Genomic DNA, 16,329 nt, shown 5'->3' on the forward strand with positions numbered 1-16,329 from the left:
ATGCACTATTTATTTACTTTTCTAGTAAAAGAACAATTTTTTCCCCAGAGCATTTGATTTTAAAGATGAGCTCAGTTGTAATTTGTGGCTGGTGCAGGGGAGAAAGGGAAGAGGTCCAGGCAAGGGAGGCCAGGGGCTCAATACAAATCATTCCACCCTTTTCTGCTTTTTCTTAACAGCAATGATCCTTATCTGTGTTATCTGTTTTATTCCTGGTAGTACAGAAGAACCTAATGAATGAGGTCAAAAGCATCTTGTTTACCACAATTTAACTCAGCAATGCCTCCATTTTAGAAGAACCTTGTGAATATTTGCCTCAACTCAGGGTCATAACAAGGACAGTGCTTAGCATACTTCCTGGCACAGGGAAGGTCTTTAATAAATATTTGTTGACTAAAAATTAATATGGGTTTCTGATCACAACTTGGGAAAGATTTGAATTGAGAGACTCAGACAGGAGAGTAGTTCCAACAAGCAGACATGATTTTAGCCAGGATATCTGCCACCTTTTATGAACCTGGCTAAGAAGAACTTCATAGCAGTTAATGAAAGAGTTCTCTAGAGAGCAGCTGGGTGGTTCAGTGGATTGAGAGCCAGACCTAGAGATGGGAGGTTCTGGGTTCAAATCTGACCTCAGACATTTCCTAGCTGCTAGGGGTTGTACGGCTACTCTGGGCAACTTTGCTAAAGCTCCTTTTGATGCCATCTCTAAAACATACAGTTACCTAACTGTGGAAAGAGACTGTTTTCACCAGGTCTCCCTATCAGGAATTCACTGTCCATCTTATGAAGACCCACACTGAAGTGTCTGTCCAGAGGATCCAAGCAGCAGCTGTGGCCACCACATAATTTCTTTAAAAAAAAAAAAAATATATATATATATATATATAAACAAGGAATAAATTGAACTCTGCCTGCTAAAAAAAAGTGTGGGACCCTGGGTAAGTCCCTTAACCCCCATTGCTTAGCCCTTACTACTCTTCTGTCTTGGAACCAATACACAGTATTGATTCTAAGACAGAATGTAAGGTTTTTAAAAAGAAGAAAAGAATGATCTCTCTGAAGAAACATAAAGCCCTCTTGTGCAAAGGAGAGGCTTACAAATCACAGCACTCCCAGAAGATGATGGACAGTGTAATAACTGACCCTGAAGATATACCCTTAATCAAAGACCATAACTAAAGCAGGTAGAATACTGAAAGAACTGGCTAAAATTGCTATAACTCTCTCGTGAAGGGAAGAGACTTGAGAACCACAGCACCTCTTAGTAAATATTAGAGGTGCCTGATAGAACTGTATCTATCTGTATGTATGTATGTATGTATATATGTATGTACATAACTACATAGCTAGAGACCAACTGCAGGAAATCAGACCATTGAGAAATACCTAGGAAGTGACACTTCTCAGAAAGCAGGTCCAGCAGAGAGCAGTGTGAAGATATCACCAGAAGACATCAGTAGCTCTGCAGAATTAAAGCTATTAGTTGTACCACTGCCACACATGTTGCCCCGGGCATATGCCACATATGCCATCAATCACTACATATGTTTGCTCCTCCCACTGAGAGTCTATATTTTTCAGGGAGAATGATTCCCAGGCTTATGAGCAGGATGTTCTGTAGATGTTTTTATTACTATGTTATTTCACTAAAGCTTTTGCTTTGAATTAAGTCCTCTAGTTAACTGGTAAAAATATCAGCATAGGCTCATGAACTATGGTTTGGAAAAGATCCTGATGTGCAAAATACCTTGAATCTTATGCATACCAGATATAACAGGTATGATCAGATATACTCTAATGTACCTTCACCTTGGTCTCACCTCAGTCTGGGGGATCCCTAAACGCTATAGTCATTGCTACTGTGATTCTGGCTTCTTTTACTCCCCACTTACTACTTCCTTCAAGTTCTGGTGTGGAAGAAAGAAGCATGTCTAATGACTTGGTCACCCCAGTCCTCTGCCTGGTGACCCTTTATGGCCCTCCTCCAGTCCTGTTTCATTTTTGTTTGGCAGAATATGGTTCTTTTTTTGGAGTCAAGAGGACTCCTGTTCCCAGGAGACTCCTATTGCTGCCTAGGGAATCTGACTTCTTGAATTTGAGTCAAGAAAAAAATCATCTAGATGTATTTTTTGCCTCTTAGTTCTCTTGGACAGTTTATTTTCCATAGCTCAATACACAATTCCACAGTTTCCATAGTTGATAGCTCTGGGACTCTGATGGGTATGGGCAAGAAGACAAAAGAAATAAAAGTTAAGATTTTAAAATGATGTACTTCTCATCGCCAGTCCCTAAGCTTCACTACCTGCCCTTCAGAGGAATTGAGGAAGATTCCATGGAGTTGGTACTGAGCTTGACTTAAACTCAATAGGATGAAAATAAGTTGAAATGTAAGGAGGGACAAATGTGTGGAAGTAGAAATTCACAGCATAGGAGGCAGCTGGGTGACTCAGTGTATTGAGAGTCAGGCCTAGAGACCCCAGGTCCTAGGCTCAAATCTGGTCTCAGGCACTTCCTAGCTGTGTAACCCTGGGCAAGTCACTTAGCCCCCCATTGCTTAGCCCTTATAATTCTTCTCCCTTGGAATCAATACATAGTATTAATTCTAAGGCTGAAGGGAAAGGGAAAGAAAGAAAGAAAGAGAGAAAGCAAGAAAGAAGGAAAGAAGGAAAGAAGGAAAGAAAGGAAGAAAGAAGGAAAGAAGGAAAGACGGAAGGAAAGAAGGAAAGATGGAAGGAAGGAAGGAAGGAAGGAAGGAAGGAAGGAAGGAAGGAAGGAAGGAAGGAAGGAAGGAAGGAAGGAAGGAAGGAAGGAAGGAAGGAAGGAAGGAAGGAAGGAAGGAAGGAAAGAAAGAAAGAAAGAAAGAAAGAAAGAAAGAAAGAAAGAAAGAAAGAAAGAAAGAAAGAAAGAAAGAAAGAAAGAAAGGAAGGAAGGAAGGAAGGAAGAAAGAAGGGAAGGAAGGAAGAAGGGAAGGAAGGAAGGAAGGAAGGAAGGAAGGAAGGAAGGAAGGAAGAAGGGAAGGAAGGAAGGAAGGAAGGAAGGAAGGAAGAGAAAGAAAGAGAAAAAAGAAAGAAAGTAAGAGAAAGAAATAAAGGAAGGAAGGAAGGAAGGAAGAAATGAAGAAAGGAAGGAAGGAAGGAAGGAAACAAAAAAGCAAAGAAAGAAAAATTCACAGCATAGAGGAAAGATGTGAAAGTAGTCCAGTGTGGCTAGAGAAGAGAATATGGAAAAATTACTGTGAGGTAAAGCTAGAAATGTGACTTGATGTCAAATTGTGTTAACATAGCTGTCCTTTCCTCAAAAATGTAAGACAGGAGAGGGATGAAGGCCAAAAGACATGGTTTGCCCTGGAAGCTGCAGGTCCATTTGGATTTTATTAGTATTACAAAAAGTTTTCTACTACAGAAGGGCTGAGGTAGTCACATGGAAAGATGGAGGAGGAAGTGCTATTGCTTGGCCAGCATCCATATTGACTAAGACCTATTGCTATTTGCCAGGTCATGGAGATGGAGAGGAACAGAAGATAATAGATATGTCAAATCTAGAACTTGACCTGAGTTGCTAATTGGGCATAAGTAGGTAGATTGGAGTGGGCTAGAGGAGTGGAAAGTAGATTGAGTGAAAAGGTTGTTGAGACACTATGTCCAGGCCACAACCTTTCTGGCTCCCCTTCCCACCCATTATCTACTAAGAGAACAGTCGAGGAGTACTGCTATCCACCCCTTGCGTGTCTGTCTCATCATAGTTTTCCCATTTTATCTGCTGAGGGATGGAAGGAGGGTTGGTAGAAAGGGAAAGAAATTATATCCTTCCACAACCAGATATAGCTATTGGCAAACACTCATAACCCGGTTCTTTTTTCATTCGTTTTCATTGCAATGTCCTTGAGGCTGCCATTAAACTATATGATCATTTATTGAGTTTTTCTTTCCTATAAGTGAATGGTGTGAGAGAGGAAAGAGAGAGGAAGCTACCTCTAAAGGAAGAGATTTTCTTAGTTTTGACTGTCATAGAAGAGCCGATCAGAGAGATGGTGTGTGTGTGTGTGTGTGTGTGTGTGTGTGTGTGTGTGTGTGCGCACGCAGCTTTTATGTTATCCTGGAATACATCCACATGAACTACATAGTCATTTGGAAGTCAGAGAGAAAAGTCTGTAAGGAAATAAGTCATAAGCAGAGTAGTACAGTTGATATAATTCTTTTGCCTGAGGACATCTTTGGCATTGCCTTGGCTGAGGGGCTGAGATCGCTGGTGGCATTAGCCTTGATTGATGATTGAGGACCCAGAGCCCATAAACCCTCAGGGACCCTGAGCTAATTAGACCCACATGGTCTTACACAAATACACACATGCACACACATATATCATTCCTAGAATACATTATTTATATATTGTGTAGACATACACACACACACACACACACACATACACACACACACACACTATGATAATTCTACAGGCAGTGAGGACTCCAGTAGAATATGAGATCTTTGAGGGCAGGGACCAATAAAGTCCCTGGTGAAAAGTAAGTACTTAATAGTTATTGATTATCAAATAACTTGTTATTATATTATTATTTTGGTTGAGTCATTAAAGATATTTTGTTTTGTTTTGATTTTTTAGCTTTTACAAAAAACCAAAACATAGCAGAACTACATTTTATTATATTTTCTGTTAGAAGCTGAGCCCATGGGCCCCAATCCTCAGTCCAACAGGGACCAACATAGGTGTCAGCATTTAAAGCTATAGGACATGGGGTAGCTAGGTAGCTCAGTGGATTGAGAATCAGGTCCAGAGGTCCTGGGTTCAAATTTGAACTCAGATACTTCCTAGCTGTGTGACCCTGGGCAAGTCACTTAACCCCCATTGCCTAGCCCTCACCACTCTTCTGCCTTGGAGCCTATACATAGTATTACTTCCAAGATGGAAGGTAAGGGTTTTAAAAAGAAATAAATAAACTATAGGACAAATGTGGGATAGAAGAGGAAAAGAAGAGGCAGAGCTATGCATTGGAGAGTTTGATTGGTACATTGATATGTCAAAATGGAGAGGAAAGAGACTGGAATTGTGGAGACAAATTAGGAAACTATTACACCTCCAGGTATGAGGTGATGACAGAATTGGGTGGTATGGCAGTGGAGAAGAGGGGAAAGGACTACCTACCTCCATCTTTTCTTTTCAGCATCTGACCCAAACTGGGGTTCCACCTCCCTCTTTGCTCCTGGTCCCTTGTGGCTTTAGAGTTTTTCTTTCCCTGACTAGAGAGTTCAAGGTGAGTTTTGGTTTAACACATTTAACACAGTTTTCCATTATGGCTCAGTAACTTTCCCAGGAAGCAATGCGGTAGCTTCATCCACAAAGATACCAAACCATTTCAAAATATGCACTGGTACAGTTTGGTCACTGGCTTGTTTGCTAGCTTCTAATTGACAGCCATTTTTCCTATCTTGCCAGCTGAAATCTCTATAACATGATAATTATTACTGGACAATACAGTATTCAATTTATTCTGAAGGCAATCACAAGGGAACATCAGGCCTTGCATTTAGCAATCAATGGAGACTTTTTTTTCATTACAGTAGAAAGAAATAATAATTTGCAGAGCTACAATGAGGAGATAAGACCCAGTAAGGCCATGATTGATCCTAGCAGCTGATTCTGATTACCAACCAGGCCTGTTTGCGGAATGACAATGCAGTCAGGGGCCTGGGGCCAGTGCTGCAGACCAGTTACTGATATAAGAGATAGACATCTGTCCTGGGCAATTACAGATGGAGACCAGGCACTTAATGTACAACAGCTAAAAAACAGGCAAAGCCAGTCTGTATGCATTGACTTTTTTTTTTTTGATCTATGGACCACACCCCCTCTCCCCACCCTGTGAGCAGTAACCACTCCCCCAAATCCAGCACCAAGCCTGCCTATTCCTGCTCAACACCAACCCCCTCCCCCATTGGAATTCAAAGAAAGAATGGGACTGCTTTTCATAGGAGCATTAATTTAGAGCTCCAAGGGATCATAGAGGTCACTGAATCCATTTTACAGATGAGGTAACTGAGGCCCAGAGAGTTTAAGTGACTTGCCTCAGAGCTCTTAAATATTTGAGATATCATTTGACACGTTTTTCCTGATGTCAAACCCAAGGTTCTAGAAAGTGTTTTTAAAAAATAACCATTAGAAATAAGTAGTAGATAGAATGTATATAGATAGTACTTTAAGGTTCACAAAGTGCTTTATAGCAGAGGTGGCAAACACATGGCCCACAACACTTATGACCCAACCAGATTAAAATGGCTTTGAAAAATATTTAACAAGATAAAAAAGATGCATCAGCGCTCCTTTTCCACTGCCTCCCAAATTCAATTCAAATCCACTTAACTCATTTTTCCTAAATAGCCACTATTCACCCTAGGGAAGGACTAGTACCTCTGAGATGAGGACTTGTCAAAACCTCCCTTTTTTAAACCCATACCTTCCATCTTAGAGCTGTAGAGTGCTTAGCAACCGCATCCCATAATACCATCTCAGCAGTCGGCTAAACCAGGTTGACAGCAACTGAGAAGTCTCAAAGTGCATTGTAAAAAGTAGGAAGATCATACCTTCAGCTTATATCCTGATAGCTTCTATCTTTTCTGGACTGGCTGTTTCCTTACTTCTAGAGATTCAGTTTGATACCAGATTATAAGGAAACTGTAGGATGCTTTCATTTTAAAATGCAGTGTCTTTTATTTTTAAATCCTTACCTTCCATCTTAGAGCTGTAGCTAGCTTAGCAACCGCATCCCATAATGCTATCTCAGCAGTCGGGCTAAACCAGGTTGAGGGCAACTGAGAAGTCTCAAACCCATCGATGAGGTTGGGGAATGTCTATCCAAAGTACGTGGAATGGGTAGATGAGAGAAATTTGTTCCAGTGGCCAGGAAGGCAGCTGAGGTGGGCCCTGTAGAAAGCTTAGAGCTTGGTCAGACATCAAAGACCTCGTCCACTGAATCCTGGGCCATCACCAGTTGTCCTGATTTTTGTCTTGCCCCCTATCTTTGATGACTGTGGAAGAGAGACTGAGGCTGATGACTTTGTGCAACTCTGCCTCACTGAAATCCAATTTGCAGTTAAGTCAAGACATTGCCCAGTGATGCCATTGGTCCTCTTTGAAAATGAAGGATGAACAACAATGACAGAAGCAATAATAATAACTGTGTACCTAGCGCTGGGCCAGTAGAGAAGATAACAAGAAAATATAAGGAAGATTCATAAAATCTCACTGGGCAGATAAGACTAACAACAGGAAGAAGTAATTAGAAAACCACACAAAACAGTATCTTGTAATTAAAAACCACATTGTGTGACATAGACAGTAAGAGCTATACAAACTCAGAAAGAAGAGAGTGGAGCACTCAGAGAAGGTATTCTGGAGGACGTGGGACTTACGTTCAGCTTTAAAGGATGGATATGATAGAGTAAGAAAACAAAGATGGGGAAGGAGATTGGGTAGATGGGTGACTGTGAGCAAAAGTGGGGAGAGAACTTTAGATCAGTGTGATCCAAAAAAAATCAGAAGTTCATGCTGAGGTATGTGGAACCAGTTCCAATCAGCTCAGAGCCAATTGACAAATATTCAACATTTAATTTTTAGTTTGAATTTGCAGCATAAAATTTTCAGTTGTCTTGATTTTCAGTTCAATTTTTTTTCAAAATTTCAATTTCAAAATCACCACACTTACAAATCAGAACCTGATTTATTATCTGTTTGTTGTTCTAATTAAAGTGGTGGAGAAGATACTAGTAATAGCGATTACATTTTAAACTGTTTCGTGAGTCTATTTTTTTCCCTAGGAACCCAGTTGTGAAATATTTTTTTTTTAAATATATTTTATTTGATCATTTCCAAGCATTATTCGTTAAAGACATAGATCATTTTCTTTTCCTCCCCCCCACCCCCCATAGCCGATGCATAAGTCCACTGGGCATTAGATGTTTTCTTGATTTGAACCCATTGCTTTGTTGATAGTAATTGCATTAGAGTGTTCATTTAGAGTCTATCCTCTGTCATGTCCCCTCAACCTCTGTATTCAGGCAGTTGCTTTTTCTCGGTGTTTCCACTCCCATAGTTTATCCTTTGCTTATGAATGGTGTTTTTTTCTCCTGGATCCCTGCAAGTTGTTCAGGGAAATTACACTGCCACTAATGGAGAAGTCCATTACGTTCGATTATACCACAGTGTATTAGTCTCTGTGTACAATGTTCTCCTGGTTCTGCTCCTCTCGCTCTGCATAACTTCCTGGAGGTTGTTCCAGTCTCCATGGAACTTCTCCACTTTATCATTCCTTTTAGCACAATAGTACTCCATCACCAACATATACCACAGTTTGTTCAGCCATTCCCCAATTGATGGGCATCCCCTCGTTTTCCAGTTTTTGGCCACCACAAAGAGCGCAGCTATGAATATTTTTGTACAAGTCTTTGTGTCCATTGTCTCTTTGGGGTACAGACCCAGCAGTGCTATGGCTGGGTCAAAGGGTAGATATTCTTTTGTCGCCCTTTGGGCATAGTTCCAAATTGCCCTCCAGAATGGTTGGATCAATTCACAACTCCACCAGCAATGAATTAATGTCCCTACTTTGCCACATCCCCTCCAGCATTCATTACTTTCCTTTGCTGTAATGTTAGCCAATCTGCTAGGTGTGAGGTGATACCTCAGAGTTGTTTTGATTTGCATCTCTATGATTATAAGAGATGTAGAGCACTTCTTCATGTGCTTGTTAATAGTTTTGATTTCTTTATCTGAGAACTGCCTATCCATTTCCCTTGCCCATTTATCAATTGGAGAATGGCTTGATTTTTTGTACAATTGATTTAGCTCATTATAAATATGAGTAATTAAACCTTTGTCAGAGGTTTCTATGAAGATTTTTTCCCAATTTGTTGTTTTCCTTCTGATTTTAGTTATATTGGTTTTGTTTGTACAAAAGCTTTTTAGTTTGATATAGTCAAAATTATTTATTTTACATTTTGTGATTCTTTCTATATCTTGCTTGGTTTTAAAGCCTTTCCCCTCCCAAAGGTCTGACATGTATACTATTCTGTGTTTACCCAATTTACTTATGGTTTCCTTCTTTATGTTTAAGTCACTCACCCATTTTGAATTTATCTTGGTGTAGGGTGTGAGGTGTTGATCTATTCCTAGTCTCTCCCACACTGTCTTCCAATTTTCCCAGCAGTTTTTATCGAATAGTGGATTTTTGTCCCAAAAGCTGGGATCTTTGGGTTTATCGTATCCAGTTGTGAAATATTTTCCAGCACATCTCTGATATCCACGATCACATTATAAACTCTAATGCTCAAAGAAAACAGCCCTTGAGCATCTGTTGGGGATTGATGGGGAGGGGACAGTTTACCAGATGACATTCCAAGATAATCCTTATTTGATTACAATCACCAAGAAGCTAGGATGAAATATCTTAGATGGCAGGATAATAAAAAGAAAGAGCATTGTAAAAATTAGGAAGATCATACCTTCAGCTTATATCTTGATAGCTTCTATCTTTTCTGGACTGGATATTTCCTTACTTCTAGAAATTCAGTTTAATCTCAGATTATAAGGAAACTGTAGGATACTTTCATTTTAAAATGCAGTTGTTTTTTTTAACCCTTACCTTCCATCTTAGAATTAATACTATGCATTGATTCCAAGGCAGAAGAGTGGTAAGGGCTAGGCAATGGGGGTTAAGTGACTTGCCCAGGGTTACACAGCCAGGAAGTGTCTGAGTTCAGATTTGAACCCAGGACCTCCAATCTCTAGGCCTGGCTCTCAATATACAACCATTCAGCTGCCCCCTAAAATGCAGTGTCTTATTAAAATTCTTTAAAGCCCAGTATGGGGTGTATGGGGTCCTCAGGGAGGAGTAATATCTTTGGTATGGAGGGTTTGTCGTGCCCTCCTAGGGCAGCTCTCCAGCCTCTGACCCCCACCTGACACCCAGCTCTCACTTGTGGCTCCCAGTAGCTGCTAGCATGAGGCAGCGGCCACATCCCAGGCAATGGCTTCGACAGGCCGGCTAAACCTTGTGAGGGTAGCCATCGGGTCGTCGACCCCTGGTGAACCAGGGCTTTGCTCACCCAGCATGTGAAGATTGTTTCGGTGGAACAGGTGGAAGAAACCAATAAGAAGGTTCAACGGCTGAGATGGCGATGCAGCAAAGCACTGTGGAGTGCTCAGGGCATGTTGGAGCACAAAAGACAACACGGCCATCCAATGCAGCTGAGGAAGTCTCCAGGTGTAACGACTTTTCGTGCCACTGGACCCAGGCTTCCAACGCCGAGAGAGTGGGACTGTCTCTGTGCATTGATTTTTCCACTTACATTTTCATGCACAAGTGTCTTTGTGCACAAAAACGCACAAAAACAATTGTCATCCTCAGTTACCGAGAGATGACTACTACTACTACTAAAGCCCAGTGAAACAAAAGGCAAGGTCCCAGGAGAGAATTAAAAGATGATAAAAGTTACTAAATTAAAGTGTCATCTTTAACTGTATGCAAAATAACATACAATAGAGTTCTGAAGTGTTGTACATTATAGGTGCTCTTGTTGACTCATTCACCTTCTAGATTATAAATTCCTTGAGATAGATCAAGAGTTGTTTAGCTACATTTTGTATTTTGACCAGAACGTAGAATGGTGTTCTGCACACAGTAGGTACTTTACAAATATTTGTTCTATTGTAGTATACTATATCTTATTGGAAATGGGAATCAAAGACCCTTGGGAACTGCCTAATTAGGAATTTCTAATTAAGAATTATTTCTAAGTGTGGCCCCTGTTATTCTCTTTCTGCATGACCAAAGAGGAGAAGGAATTCCAGAATTCATGAGACCAGAGAGAGGCTAACCACCCTTTAGCTATGCAACCTTGATAAATCATGTGCCCTCTGGTGTCTTTGGAGTTTCCTCCTCTACAGACTGAAGAGATCAGTTTATATATTCTCTGAGGTCTTCCCCAAAGCTAACATTCTGAGCAAAGAGAAGTTGGGTTCTTGAAGATCATGGGATGGTAGATTTGTAGAACTAGAAGACACCTTTCGGGTCTAATCGAATTCTTTCATTTCATTTCCTGGCAGCAACAGCAGGTATGAGCAGCTAAGATCCTCCCCTAGTAACTAATGTAAGCCGTTTATTGAAGCCTTTTGATGCCTGGAGGTTGGCGGAAAAGCTGGAAAAGACAGAAGCCTCTTTCTTGTCACTTCCAGAAGTGACAAACTCCAAAGCCCAATTGCCAGAGCCAGCACAGCGCAGAAGGTTCCTTTGATTCTGAAGAGGGATTGAAGGGGGATTTTCAACGTAACTCTGGGAGAGTATCTATGCTTATATTAAGCACCAGCAGATACAGTAACAGCTAACTTGTGTTTAGGTGTTTGTATTGTAACATGGTTGCCTGTTACTTCCCTTCCCTAAAAGCTCTCAGTACCTTGAGGGACTTGAGTTTCTCTTTCTTCTATGAGCTCTGGCTCCTTACTGCCTGGGTTCCCTCCATTTTTAGGGGTCCAGTGACTGGGACTCCACTTCCATTTAGCAGCCCAGCATCTATAAAGGCTTTTACAAAGGGGTATTTCCCTCAAAGATACAGCAAGAACATTCAAATGTTTCTCCTAATACCTGTGGCCACCATTTCACCTGGGTGGGTTCAGAATTGAGCTCAATTATTGCATAGCCTTGGTTCTACCAATTTTAAGTGCAAATGTGGCACAGCTGCTAGATAAATCCTTCTGCTGGACTTGAGTCCTAAAGGTTGCTCCTGAAAATGGTTCCTTGCTTCTCAGCCCAGCAGTGCTACATTGGATAAGAAACCCAGCCCATGGGCCCATCCTTGGCTTCCTCTGGCTTGCTGTCCTGACCTGGGGATGCTCCCAAGATTGAAAACTTTTTTCACTGTACATCATGAGTGAACGAAACACCCAGATCACCCAGAAGCCATTTTGGCAAAAAGAGCATGGGTGAAGCTGATTAGCCTTTTTGAGTGTCTCCAGAGGCAATCACAGAGCCTCTTCTTTAACACCCACTTGGCTAACTAGGACCAGTTACAAAATGTCTGTGCTCGCTCCAGCCTCTACTAGGCATTTTCCTTATGAAAATCTTAATTCTCCTGGAAGCAGATCCCTATAGTCTTCCACATGGAGATGCACCTTAGCAAGCTGATGGGGCTTACACAAGCACCAGATACCCATTATAGTATTATTTACTCATCTTAGTCTTGATTTTGTCCTCAGTTTCCAAAGCAAATACTAACTACCAAAGCTATGGTTAGTGATAAATCTGTTAATTTAGTAATAATGACAATAACAATAATGGAAAACCACAAATGGCTAGTTTGCATGATTTTCCTCTTTTGGTAATCCTCAGTTAGTAAGGCATTTCACTGTACTGGATGTCCCAACATCCAGCAATTGGATGTTCCTCCATTATACCATTGTTCACCTCGTGCCAACTAGGGCACACGCCATTTGTGACCAGGTGAATGTAACACCTACAAGGAAAAGAAGTCATTCCCCACCCCCCTCCACCCCCAAATAAGGCTGACTGTTCACCTGCAAAAAAATAGATTTTCTTCTAAAAATGAGTTTGTTTCCCAGCTACTGAAATGGACATGGCTGAATCTGCTTTTCTTAAATCCCCGTGCCAAGATCTAGTCTGTATTTCTAAGCTCCTGGTGGCATCTAGGGGTGCCTGACTGAGTTCTCTCCCAGACAAATTAACAGGGAGAACATTAAAGAAAAGGCTAGATGGCAATGGCGGAGAGAGTGCTAGAACTGAGATAGATCTACCTCAAACACTTACTAGCTGTTCGATCACTGACAAGTCACTTGACCTCTCCCAGACTCCATTTCTTCATCTGTAAAGTAAGGATAATAATAGTATTTACCTCACAGGGCTGTTGTGATGCTCAAATGGGAAATTATGTGTAAAGCACTATAGAAATGATAGCTATTATTTTTATTAGGGTAGAGAGGGCAATTCACAGCATGGATTATAATGAATTACACTTAATGCCTGGCAAATGGGGAAGAAAAAGATTTTGCATTTCAAATCCCTGATGGCTCTAGATACTCTCTAAATAAGGGGAGTTTCAGGGAGTTTCCTCTTTTAGGAAATTTTTGACAGGCAAGGTCTCACAAGGATTTCTTTCTCTTTTCCTCTCTCTATTAAAAAAATATCCAACTTGAAAATACCTTTCATTTTCACAAACCTCCCCACTCCATTGCCAGCAGTCCTTTGGAAACTTTTGAAATCACTACCTCTCTGACTAGCTTTAGAACTAGGGAAAACTGTTTCTCTCTTGGGTCAGCTTCAGTCCTTCTGGGATCTGGGAATTTTCATATTGTCAGCTCTGGGAAACTACCAGACCCCATTTGGGGATGGATGTTGAATCCCTGGGCTCTCCTCAGTCACCCTTATCTAGAGAATGTGCAGGTCTCTGCAAACTAGAAAGGAAAATTCCAATGGTCCCCAATTTACAATAGGAAATTCAGCAATGATTAGGGTTTTGACCTTTGGGAACATTTCCCCCCTCAGCCCCCAACTTTCTGGTCTAAGTGGTTCTTTTGACTTGAGGTGTTTGTTAGCTTTGCAAACCAAGTAGGTACATTTGCAGATCACAGAATCTCAGGGTTGGAGAGAGCACTGGAGGCCTTCTAGTCCAATCCAGAACTGAACAAATTCCCTCTGTAAGATCCCCCACACTCTCCACACTCATGCTCTCTCTCTCTCTCTCTCTCTCCCTCTCTCTCTCTCTCCCCACTTCTCTTTCTCCCTCCCTCCCTCTCTCTCTCTCCTCTCTCTCTCTGTCTCTCTGTCTCTGTCTCTCTCTCTCCCTCTCTCTCCCCACTTCTCTTTCTCCCTCCCTCCCTCTCTCTCTCTCCTCTCTCTCTCTGTCTCTCTGTCTCTGTCTCTCTCTCTCCCTCTCTCTTTCTCTCTCCCCCCTTCTCTTTCTCCCTCCCTCCCTCCTTTTCTCTCTCTCTCTCTCTCTCTCTCTCTCTCTCTCTCTCTCTCTCTCTCTCTCTCTCTCACACACACACACACACCCACACACAGAGAATTCTCATCATCTAGCCTTTGCTCAAAGATTTCAAGTGAAGGGGAAACCCACTACTTCCTGGGTGTCCCTTTTCTTTTCTTTTAGTATAGCTCTAATTGTCAGGAAGGTTTGTATTTTTCCCTATGCAGAGGTTGTCTCTCAGTAACTTCCATTCATAGCACTTAATTGTGTCACTTAGAACAAGCCTATTCTCTCTTCTTTGTGATGGCTACTTTTTTCATGTGAGAAGGGTGACTGGGCAAGTTTGTTCATCATGAGCTCCATGAGATGGGCAAAAATTTCAAAATGGCTCTTAGTCATGGATGATGAAATGTGCCTCAAATGTTACATACACTGGCAGACACAAACACATTTAAAATGGTTTTGCTTGACTATTTTTCTTTGTTTACAGACTGAGGGGGCCTTCCTTGCCCTTGGTATTGCTACAAGAGGCAGTCTCAGTCCTTTGTTATTTTTGTTAGTAGCCCTTGTAACTAATTCTCATGGTGAACTGTTGGGAGGGACCAGTAAATTGGAAAATGATTGTAATATGAAAAACACAATATACTAATATAATGCTATTTAAAAAAATATCCTCAGGCCACAGGAGTCATGGCAAAAGTGAGTGTTGAGAACCCCATGCCACTTATACTACTTCAGACATTATTAACTATAACCGCAACAAAAACCAAACTCATATTTTATATTATTTCATTGTTATTCACTCATTTCAGTTGTGACAATCTTTGCCATTCTCTTTTGGGTTTTCTTAGCAGATATTGGAGTGCCTTGCCATTTCCTTTTCCCGTTCATTTCGCAGAAGAGGAAACTGAGGCAAACAAGATAAAGTGACTGCCTAGGGTCACACAGCTAGTAAATGTCTGAGACTAGATTTGCACTCAGGAAGATGAGTCTTCCTGACTCCAGGTTGGGTACTCTATCAACTGCATTACCCAACTGCCCTGATATTTTATTTAAAAATTTCAGTTCATCTGGAACGACCTCCAGGAATTGATGCAGAGTGAAAGGAGCAGAACCAGGAGAACATTGTACACAGAGACCGATACATTATGGCACAACCTAACATAATGGACTTCTCTACTAGCAGCAAGGCAATGATCCAGGACAATCCTGAGGGACTTTTGAGAAAGATGCTCTCCACATCCAGAGAAAGAACTGTGGGAGCGGAAACACAGAAGAAAAACAACTGCTTGATCACATGGTTCATTGAGGATATAATTGGGGATGTAGCCTCTAAATGATCACCATAGTGCAAATATCAATAATAGGGGACTAGGTGATCAATGATACCTGTAAAACCTAGTGGAATTGAGCATCGGTTAAAGGGGGGGGAGGTGAGGGGATAGGAGGGAAAGAACATGATTCTTGTAACCATGGAAACATATTCTAAATTAACTAATTAAATAAAATGTTCTAAAAATAAATAAATAAAAACTTCAGTTCATGATGGAGTTGATTGAAGATCAAAGCGTGCCACCCTTCACTTTATATCCTTTATGAATTTTTATTTTATATGTGATATGTGTCTTCTGTCATGGCATGAGGAATATGGAAATATGTATTGTATAAAAGCACTAGTATAACCTATATCAGACTATTTACAGCCTCATGGATGGAGATGAGAAAGAGAGAACCTGAATTTAAAAATGTCAGAAAATAATTGCAACAAATGTTTCTACATGAAATTGAAAAAAAAATTTTAAGTTAAAAAATAAAATAAAGGGCTCAGAATTTTCCAGCCCAAACACACACACACACACACACACACACACACACACACACACACACGCACACACGCACACACACGCACACACGCACACACGCACACACACGCACACACACGCACACACACGCACACGCACTTCAGTTCATCAGACTTTGATTTTGTGTCCATCATCTATAGATGGCATGCTAGGATCAAGCACAAAGACAAAGACAAAAACTTCATGACCATCTCAACTAAAACAATCAAGTAAATAAAGTAAGGAACAGAATAATACAGAAAACCACAAACAACTATTTTCAGTTTAATAAGGGGGGGGGAGCAAGTTTAAACAATCAAAAGAATTCTGTTGTCAAGGAAGGGCCAAGGAGTACCTCATGTTATCATTTAGAAGAGAATAGAGAGGAAACTAGATTTAATTAGATACAGTCTTGTGGGTAATTGGATTCTTGCTTCAGATCTGCACCCAGAGAGTAGCAACTGTATACATTTGGGCTTAGCACAGTGCCTGGCACAAGG

General features: G+C 41.0%; 1 long non-coding RNA gene across 1 annotated transcript in view; it reads left to right on the forward strand.

The window, feature by feature from the left end:
* Positions 1-15,497, forward strand: part of LOC130455008 (uncharacterized) — a 42,508-nt gene extending 27,011 nt beyond the window's left edge. Inside the window, exon 3 of the long non-coding RNA XR_008912775.1 lies at positions 15,054-15,497. This is a non-coding gene — a long non-coding RNA (uncharacterized LOC130455008). The remainder of the gene's footprint in view (positions 1-15,053) is intronic.
* The last annotated feature ends 832 nt before the right edge of the window (positions 15,498-16,329 follow it).

This window comes from Monodelphis domestica, chromosome 6, assembly GCF_027887165.1.
Source record: "Monodelphis domestica isolate mMonDom1 chromosome 6, mMonDom1.pri, whole genome shotgun sequence".
Lineage (NCBI taxonomy): Eukaryota > Metazoa > Chordata > Mammalia > Didelphimorphia > Didelphidae > Monodelphis > Monodelphis domestica.